Genomic DNA, 10,381 nt, shown 5'->3' with positions numbered 1-10,381 from the left:
TTTGTCTCCTGAAAAAAAAGTATTGCTGGTTTTTCTTCCATAAGCATGTTTTTTAAAAGTCTACCTTTCTTTGGGCCATTGAGCCCTCTTATATTCCATGAAATCATCTTCATTGGGAAGATTTCAGGTTGTTTTTGTAGTACTTTGTTAGCTTGGCATATCTGCTGGATTCCACCAAGACTTCACCGATCTTTATGGTTCGTTCTAGAGCCGTTTTTCTTCCTCTTTTTTTGTTGTCTTTGGTGATGAATTTCCCATCCCATTGACTGCCGATTTGAACCCCTAAGGAGTATTTCTTCTGGGCTTTGTTGAGTACTTCCACTAAGTTATCCACATGTGTATCAGTTATTTTGTCGAGATTCCCTGTTTTGCATGCTTGTTCTAGACCCAGGATATCGAGCTCGCCAATATCTATTGATTCCGTGTCCTCATCCATGATCTGAGGTTCTTGATAGCTTCCTTCTCCTTCCTTCTATTTTCCTGTAACTGGGTCCGTATTATCTATCTCCATTTCCGGGAGGTTCCAGGTTTTTGACGCGGTCTTGGTAATATTGCCTGCTTGTTCCGCCTTCTTTTCTCCTTTTTGAGATTGGGATGCTTCAGTATTCTCCTTGATAGATATTTTTCCTTTGGATGTCAAGAGATTCGGATCCTGCACCTCTTCATTTGCCAAGACTTCAAAGCTGTTGCTTGTGGAAGGATTTGATGGGTCCTTTTGAGCTGCCTTTGTCTGGACTGCAGGTTTTTTATGTCCTCTTCTTCGATTTGTCACCTTTGTAAAACCTTCCACTGGTTGGTTTTCCTGGTCAACTTGCGCTGGGGATTTCTGTTTAACGGGAAATCTCTATAAAGGTGTCCCAGATCATGACATTTTATACATCTAAAGGGTACATGCTCATAATTAATTAACTGGATCCATTCCGTATCTTCATGATCGAGACTTACCGTATCAGGAAGGGGTTGCTTCAGATCCATGTAGATGCAGATCCGTGCATAGGAAGTGAGTCTCTGCGTTTTGGTTTCTTCTGCTACCTTCACAAAGTCTCCCAAGGACTTGCCAATAGCTTTGAGCGAGTCTTCTTCCCAGTACTCCCATGGCAATCCATACAACCTGATCCATACCGGTGCCGAGCTTAGATCTTCCTTATCCGGATTGAACCGTGCGACCCATTCTCTGAGAAATAGCCCTGCAGAGTTGAAGAAGTACGGCCCTCCCTCAAAGACTCTGTTTCTCTCTTCCAAGCATTTGAAGACAGCGGTGAAAAACCCCTTCGGCCCAAGATGCAAGGATATATGTCCTTTTGGGTGCCATTTAACATTTATCCAGGCCCTTAAAGCTTTCTCATTTGGCAAAAAACCTATAAATTTGCCTATGAGAGCATGATCTCTCATATATTGTATTCTGGCATTGATTCGATGACTGGGTAGCTCCACTTTTGGCCTTATCGTAGCTATTGGCTTACATGTAGATGAGCTCACTTTTGGCTTGTCCGGCTGTACCTATTCTGTCTGCTTCTGCTGACTATTGTCATTATTCCTTTCAGTGTACCCCTGTTCCTTTTCTGAACCTTCGCTATAACCTGGCTGGATGTCGTTTACTAGAGGAGGCATCCCTCCTTCCCCCTGGCGGGGGTTCATCTTTGCCATCTGCCAAAGCCTGCAGCCTGTGAGCTGCTGCGCTGCTGCTATCAGATCTGGTTGCTTCCGTCCAAAGGTCCTGCCGTTGCAGGTCTTCGCAGAAACCCTAGCACCAGAGAACAGTCCGCTCCCTTGATTAATTTTATGTTAGTGCTGTCTTGTGCAACCAATATTTTGTGATTATTTTTATCAAAAATTATGTTTTGTTTTTTTAACAGTAAAAAAATCGACATTCAGCAAAACGAAAGTGGTGGTCTTCTCTAAGAAAAGAAAACATAACCAGCATAAGTTCTACTTTGAAGGCAACATTCTGGAAGAAGTTGTGGATTACAAATACTTTGGAATTGAATTCAACAAAAATCTAAGCTGGAAAGGTTGTAGAAAAAAAAGAACTTTGGGGAGTTGGAAAGCATTTTATGCTTTTCAAAATAGGTGTAGAGACGCAGAGTTATGGGACTGTAAGACCGCTCAAACTCTTTTGGGGCTTCTAGTCATTCCTGTGATTCTCTATGGTTGTGAACTATGGGCTAGCAGTACCTCCCACATGCAGTGGAGACAAATTGAGAAAATTTAGAAGTGTTTGATTACAAACAAATTTAATATTAAAAGTGCAGTTCCTTATGATATCTTGTTAAGTGAAACAGGGACTGCTCCTATTGAAGCAATTGCTATGGTACGAGTCATAAGGTATTTAAAAAAAATTGAGCAAATGGAAGAGAATAGATGGCCTAAGGTTCTTTTTAATAGATTGTGCAAGAGCAAAAAAACTTGGATGCAGCAAAATAACAAATGGTTTAATAAATGAGGCATTTGCTTGAACGCGTGTCCCATAAACAACAAAGAGATAAAATCTTTTGTTATGGAAAAGTTCCACAAACATACTTGGGATAAGGAGCTAGGAAGAAAGAAAAATTACTATATTGAAGTGTTTAATCCCACTCATAATCATCAACCAAAAGCATACATAGAGGCCAATATCTCTTGGATAGCCAAAATTCTTATTGCTCAGTTAAGGACTAATTCTCATCAACTTCGTTGTGAAACAGGGCACTCGAAAAGGCCAAAGGAAGTGTGGGAGGAAAGAGTATGCATTTTTTGTTCTTCTGGAAAAGTGGAAATAGAAAAAACATTTCATTTTAGAATGTGATTAATTTTATGTTAGTGCGGCCTTGTGCAACCAATACTTTGTAATTACTTTTATCAAAATTCGTTTTTGTTTTTTTAAGAATAAAAAAATCGACATTCAGCATGATTGCTTATTTGTTTATTCAATCTTCGAACAGACTCCAAGATTGAATAAAAAAATAAACAATCTCCGAGTACAATCCCTTTAGTTTTTTTTTTTTTTTTTTTTTATTTTGTATAAAAGAAAATAGCCAATGGATTTGGAGAATATTTGTGAGAATGATTTTTCTTTAATTTTACCCAAATAATTTTATCGAAATGTCACATTCTTTTCTTACTTCTATGGAAAGCTGCGCGTTTACCATCATTTTGTAAATCTGACAGCTGTCTCGTTTATTCAAACTTTGAACCGAAAACAAGTGTTTTTGGATTTAATAAATAAGAGACCCGAAGATATTGGAAAGATTCGATTATCTCCTTTATTCAAAGAGGAAAATGGAAAATTAAGGGACCACATCTCGTAAAGATCGTTAATGTGATTTTCTTATTTATGTGAGTGCTACCTCGTTAGTTTATTCCAACTTCAAAGAGAAAACCAAATTATTCCAACTCATAGCATTTCATGGACAAAGGATTTGAACAAATAAAACTTCTCAGGGAGAGCAAAAGAATAAGAAGAAAGATCCGCTATACCACAATCACATTATTTGGAAAATTTATCGCAATTATATATGATTGTTCCACAGCCACATTATTGGTATTTAGAGACTTCCAACTTTAAACATTACAAAAGCAATTAAATTATATTAAAAAAAATTATATAATTTTACTAAAAAAATATTATATAAGTCTACTGAATATTTTGAGGAAAAAGATATTAACAATAAATTCAAATGCATTATCAATTCAAATATTAAATAGCTAAATAAATAATGTAACTTCATTTTTTATATTTATATATTTTTAAGAATATATTTAATCAATCTTTCACATATATGGAAAGAACAATTACCTTTTAAAATATATCTATCTATACTTTACACATAAAATGTGAATACAACCTTGTCAACAAAAAAATTATCACTGCAATTAAGACATTATTATTGTTACTTGGTAGGATTGGATTCTCCACAGCCACATGCAGAATTATAATTAACAAAATATCTCAATTTACCAAGCAGTAAAACCTAAATTGATTGGATTTTAAACCTTAATTCTAACTTGAATTTAGCTATATTTAAATTAAGGGGTAGGTACTAGCTACTATATAGCACTTGTCATTAAAATTATCCTTATTGATCCTAAATTATATTTGTGCTTTGTCTTATTTTAATAAAATGAAAAATAAATGAAAATACAAATTTATATTTATTTTTATCATAATTGTCTTTTTTAAAAACATTGTTACATTCCACATCATTTATCAAAATATATGACATGTTTTTATATAGATGTTTAATTATAAAATTTAATTGTAAAGGGTTATAAGCATTTGACATCATTTGAAGCAAGCATAGTTGGAATTTGATAGACAATTATTTTATAAGTCCATCCCCTTAAAGATCGGTAAATGAAATTTTACAAACAAGCACAACCATAGAAATTAAATAGTTCATAACCATAGATAGTCATCCATCCATAATAAGTATCTAAACACTTATTTCATTATGCATCCCACCCAGATGAAAAAGAAAATTATCATAAAAACTAACTAAATTATAACATCATCATTATTATTACTATTATTGATTATAAAAAAAATTAATATATATGTTAAATATTTATACATTTAAATAAACATATATCTAGAATACTTATCCTCACTTTACTATGGATATTCTTAATATGTAAATAAGCTTTGTTACAATACCATGGGTCAATACCATATACTAAAAAAAAAACTTACTTATTTAGACTACATTTTTTTAATTGATTTAATTAAAAGGAAAAAATATCCTAATTACTTTGGAGATAAATCTCAACAGATATTCTAAAATATAACATTAAATTTATATCCTTTCCACCTCATAATTAAATAAAATTGTGAAACCCAAAATATGAAAAAAAAAATTAGGTTGAACACCTAATCTTTGGGATTAGGAATCCTATGTAAATATTGTAAATAGAAAAAAAAGGGAGAAGTTGAAAGACTAAGAGACATTGGGACATGAAACCCAATAGTCTCCCTCTTCTTGTATATTATCATATACTATCTTAATGAAAATCAAACAAGTTATTCGTGGAGTTACTCCTGTGTAACATGGTATTAGAGAAGGCCCCCAAAATTAGTTTTCCACATCATAACTCCTTTTAGTTTCTTTCCCTATGTTCTCTGTCAAATCTCTACATTTGGACAAACCATTCTCTGCATTCAATGCGTTGTTGAATTATCTGTTGAATTATCTCTGTGATGACTTCGTGGATTTGTGAGTTAATCTCTAACTGAATACGTTGGTCCAGGAAAATAAAGCACACTTTCATTTTTAATGAACTTTGGAAAGCAATTTGTGAAGGAGAAGGAGGCAATGCACCTGAAAAACCTACCTCAAATAATGACCTTTCCATTTGGGAAAACAAGAACAACAAGGCTTATGCCTTGATTGCAATGTTTGTAAATGAAGAGGTGAGTCACCATATTTTGTCATTTTCAAATGCCTTTGAAGCCTTAAAGAATTTGAAGGAATCATATGACTCACACTCTGAACTTGAAGTTGTTCAATTGATGATTAATTTGTTCAATCTTGAATTGAAAATTTATGACCCTCTTGCCTTAGCATAAAAAATAAGATCCATTATTCATGACATAAAAACCACTTGCATTGAAATAGATACTCCTCTCACAGCTTATGTCAAGGAATTATATCCTACCTATTCACATTATCTTGAGTCATTACAAGCAAGTGGAAATCTTAAGGAGAATACCTTTGACTCCCTTGAGAATAAGTTTGCTAAGAGAGAGAAGGCTTTTCGGAAGAAGAAAATTCCTGGGGCTACTGAAGAAGTTGTGTTCCTTGCATAAAAAGAGAAGAATCATGCCCAAGGTTCTTCTAGAGGAAGAGGTGGCCGAAGAGGAAGAGGAAGGAATACTTATAGAGGTACGGGGGGAAGACATTTCCAAGGAGAAAGTCTGATATTCATTGCATACGATGCAATAGAGATGGATATGATTCTTCCACATGTAAGTTTCCTTGGGACATAATTCAGCAGGAAAGAAATGAAGGAAAAGGTAAAACACCTAACAAAGGGAAAGGAAAAGAACATGAACCCCATCATTATGTTGTGGCACATTGCAACATTGGAGTAAATGAAGACATTCAATGCTTCATTTGCTTCATGGAAAGATGCTTGGTTGCTTGATTCATGATCAAATTTCCACATGACTTTCAGAAGAGATTTCTTTGAAGAATTCACAGATAATGTTGATGAAGCAGTATAATTTACAGACAAGTCAAAACTCAAGCCATCGGGGCTTGGCATCATCAGACTCAAACCACCTGGTCTTCCATACTTTCTTCCACATGATTTTCTATACCTCCTGGAGTTGAGGAGAAACTTGTTGTCTTTGGTCCACATCCGCCATCAAGGACACTCCATTCACATATTTAAATGCAAAATTTAGGTCAGAAAAGCATTAGATCACTCACTTGTCATGATTGGGATAGAAGAAGAAATACTTTTGAAGCTGAAAGGAACCTTTGTTCGTGCACAAAACATTTCATACAATTCTTACTATGATGAAGGTATATTTCAATCAAGTCTTTTATGGCATGCTATATTTGGACATTAAAACTATGACAACCTTCATTTGTTGAAGAAAAATGGTATTACTGGTTTGCCAACTATTCCTATGAAACTTAAGCAATGTGATGCTTGTATCTTAGGAAAGCACAACAAACAATATTTTCATTATTCTCATTCCAGAGCACATATAAAACTTGAACTCATTCATTATGATTTATGTGACTCAATGCATGTTTCTTCTGCAAATCGTAATAAATATATGATGACATTCATTGATGACTACACCAAAATGTGTTGGGTTTATTTATTGAAGAACAAATTTTAAGCTTTTGAAACATTCACGAACATTCATGCATGATCCGAAAATCATTCATGAGTGATCTCAGTTAAATAATTAATGAATGAAGGTATTACAGACTCATGTGTTTGTGTGTGTCTATGTTATCTTAGGCAACAGATTGATCAGATTGCAAAATACATAGACACTGGAAAATGGAAAACAGTAAGAGAAACACAGTAAGAAAATACAAGAACACAACACATTAATAAGGAGTTCACCCTATTCTCCAGAGCTACGTCTCCGGTCCAGCTTCAGTGGTGGCCTTCTTTCATTGTGTCTTTAAAGCAGAGATTTACATTGAGGAACTCAATTTAAGTCTCCTAAAACAGATAATGTTTGGTAGGGTGGTTCTTGGATTCCCCAAGCCACTAGAGTGCACAGACTCTTTCCTTACCAAATCTTGACCTCAACTGGTCTGAATGGGATGAGTCCAACTTGGTACTCAGTTCCCGACAGATATCCTCACAGGGAATTGCTTGAACTTCTCAAGCCTTCTATCTGCTTGATGCTGCCTTAGGTCAGCTCGGCACTCTGTTTTCTGCTTCTTTCTTCATTTTCTCTTTCGTCTATTTTCATTATTCCCTTCTCTGGTTCTTCCTTGTTCTATTCTCTGTCTGTTCATGGCTTAAAGCCAATCTGTCCTTGATTGTTCGCTTCCTCTTCCGCCCCTTCAGATTGCCTGCTATTGTTCGCTTGGAGTTGCCTGCCTTTGCGTCATCTCCAACGTCTCAAAGGGAGGTGGCCACTTGTCCTCTCACGAACTGCTCCAGCTCTTCCTCAACGGTTCAGTATTTCAGTTACACTATGGAATGACTCATCCGCCAACTCAATGGTCAAATCAGACTTCAGACTTTTATATGTTGCGACTTAATTCCCCCGTCAAATCCGGTTTCCCATCAGGCGCAATCTCCACCGTCAGATCTGGAGCCCCCAGATCCTATGGTGTTCTCTCTTATCGCGTGGTTGACTTGCTCGACCGTTAGCCTGCGATGAGAGGTAGTTTTCTCTCTCATCCGCCGGACACGCATTGTGCGATGAATGGAATCGCTCGTTCTCTGCCCAAATTCGCTTATCACCCAATATGCCTCTGATATTCTGCCGGTTTTGGAGCGCGGGACCCGCCTTTCTCCTTAGCGCTTTCCCTACGGTTTCCCGGCTTCCCATGCGACCGAGCACTCAGGGCCTTTCCTTCTCGAGGGGTTTCATCGCTAATCGTGCATCAGAAATGGCCTCTGTTTCCCGATCCGGGCTTCCTAACTGCTAGTTTGCCTCCTACGCAGTCTCCATGGGCCTCGGTCAGCGCACTTTGATCGAGGTCCTCGTCGTTCCTTGCTGGCTACAAACTACCACTATCCAGAGGTCTTCCTGATAGCTCTTTGTTCATAAATTTTGAAGTCTATCCTGATTTGATACAGTCATGGCACTTCGATAATTTTCATGGATCTAATTCGGATCAATGCATGCATTGAAAATTATGCAAAATCTCATTTTGGATATATTCGTACTAATAATGGAGAAGAATATACATCAAATGAATTTGAAAAATATCTTCACCAAAAAGGGATCAAAAATCAAACAACCTTGCCTTATAATCCCCAAAAAAATGAATAGCTGAAAGAATGAGCAGGACAATCTTAAATATGGTACGTTCCATGGTATTTTCCAAGAATGATAAACTGACGTTTTGGGCTGATGCAGTTCTATGTGTTGTTTATATAAAAAATAGGTGTCCATTTAATCTATCAAAAACAAGACTCCCTATGAAATGTGGTATGGCCATATTCTTTCGGTGAGGCATCTCAGTGTTTTTGTTTTGACTTGTTATGCCTTGATATCGAAGGAACAGAGAAACAAAACTGGTGCAAGGAATCACAAATGTATCTTCTTGGAGTACTCAAATACATCCAAAGCATATTGTTTCTATGATGAAGTGAATAACAAGTTTATAATATCTAGAGATGTGATCTTTCTTGAATCTTCCAAGACTGAAAATGTTGTTGAGCAATAGCTTGATCATTTGGATAGATTCGGTCATGCAAATTCTTTTCAAGAGTTTTATAATGAGATTCCACACCTTGAAGGGGGGATTAATATAACGAATCAATTTTTGGAATCTTCTTCTGAAGCAATCTCTCCCCCGCATGAATCTCTAGCCATTGATGATAGTATGAGTGATGTGATTGACAGAGTTGGGAGACTAAATCTTGATTTAGCTCCATCTCAGTCAATGGAGCATCTTGGGCCATCTCATAAAGTTCCTCCAAAATGGCTGACAAAGGAACTTGAGTGTGTTTGTACTCATGAGGTTGGAAAGAGAGGAACAAGAAGCTCAACCAGACAGAATGGAGGTGACGTAGACAATTCTAATTCACCTACTGATGTGGATTTTTCTTATGGTTGTGAATTGGATTTGTTGACAAATTTCCAACCAACTTCCTTCAAATAAGTCGCTTCTCATGATGATTGGAAAGAATTGATGTAGAAATAATATGATGCTTTGATAAAAAATGACACCAGGAAGCTGGTTGGTCCTCTGTTGGGAACCAAACCAATTGGCTGCAAGTGGGTCTTCAAAAACAAGTATAAAGTAGGTGGCTCTCTTGACAAGCACAAAGATAGGCCTGTGGACAAAGGTTTTGCATAGAAGGGAGGGGTTCATTATGAGGAGACTTTTTCCCCCACTGCAAAATGGGCTACTATTCAGACACTCTTTGCCTTGGTACCTCAAAATGGTTGGAAAGTCCATCAAATGGATGTAAAAAGTGCTTTCTTGAATGGATATTTGAAAGAGAATGTTTTTATGTCCCAACCAGAAGGATTAGTTGTGAAAGGTCTGGAACATAAAGTATGCAAGCTTTTAAAATCCTTGTATGGCCTCAAGTAAGCACCGCGATCCTGGTATGAGAAATTGACTGAGAATCTTCTGAAACTCAATTTCAAACATTATGATCTTGATGATGGAACTTTGTTTGTCAATAAAGTTGGAAAAACAATTGTATATATTGTGGTGTATGTAGATGATCTTTTGATGACAGGGAACAATGAGAGCTACATTCATCCATAAATAAAGAACCGAGGAAATGTTTTGAAATGACATATTTGGGCTATGTCCACTACTATCTTGTTATTGAAGTAACTCAACATATGAAATTTACATTCCTCTCTCATAAGAATTACATTGGAGATTTGTTGAACATGTTTGGCATGGTTAAGTGCAATCCTTTAACTACTCGAATGGAACGAAACTTAAAGCTCACATCTAATGAAGGAAAAGAATTTTAGGACGCCATAAAGTACAGACAACTCATAGGAATTCTCAACTACCTGACTACTACCAAAGCCAACATTTCATTTGATGTTGGAGTCATCTCCATGTTTATGAAAAAGCCTTGTGATGGTCACTAGTCTGTTGCAAAAAGAGTTCTAAAGTACTTGAAGGGAACTCAAGACTTTGGACTCAAGTATACACAGGTGGATGATTTCAACTTGATTGGATACTCTGATTCAAATTTCGATGGAGATAAAGAAACTGGAGTA

Source organism: Pinus tabuliformis, chromosome 3_2, assembly GCF_031772625.1.
Source record: "Pinus tabuliformis cultivar Carrire ecotype Pingquan chromosome 3_2, CPIR1, whole genome shotgun sequence".
Lineage (NCBI taxonomy): Eukaryota > Viridiplantae > Streptophyta > Pinopsida > Pinales > Pinaceae > Pinus > Pinus tabuliformis.
Note: the sequence above shows the minus strand (reverse complement) of the source record.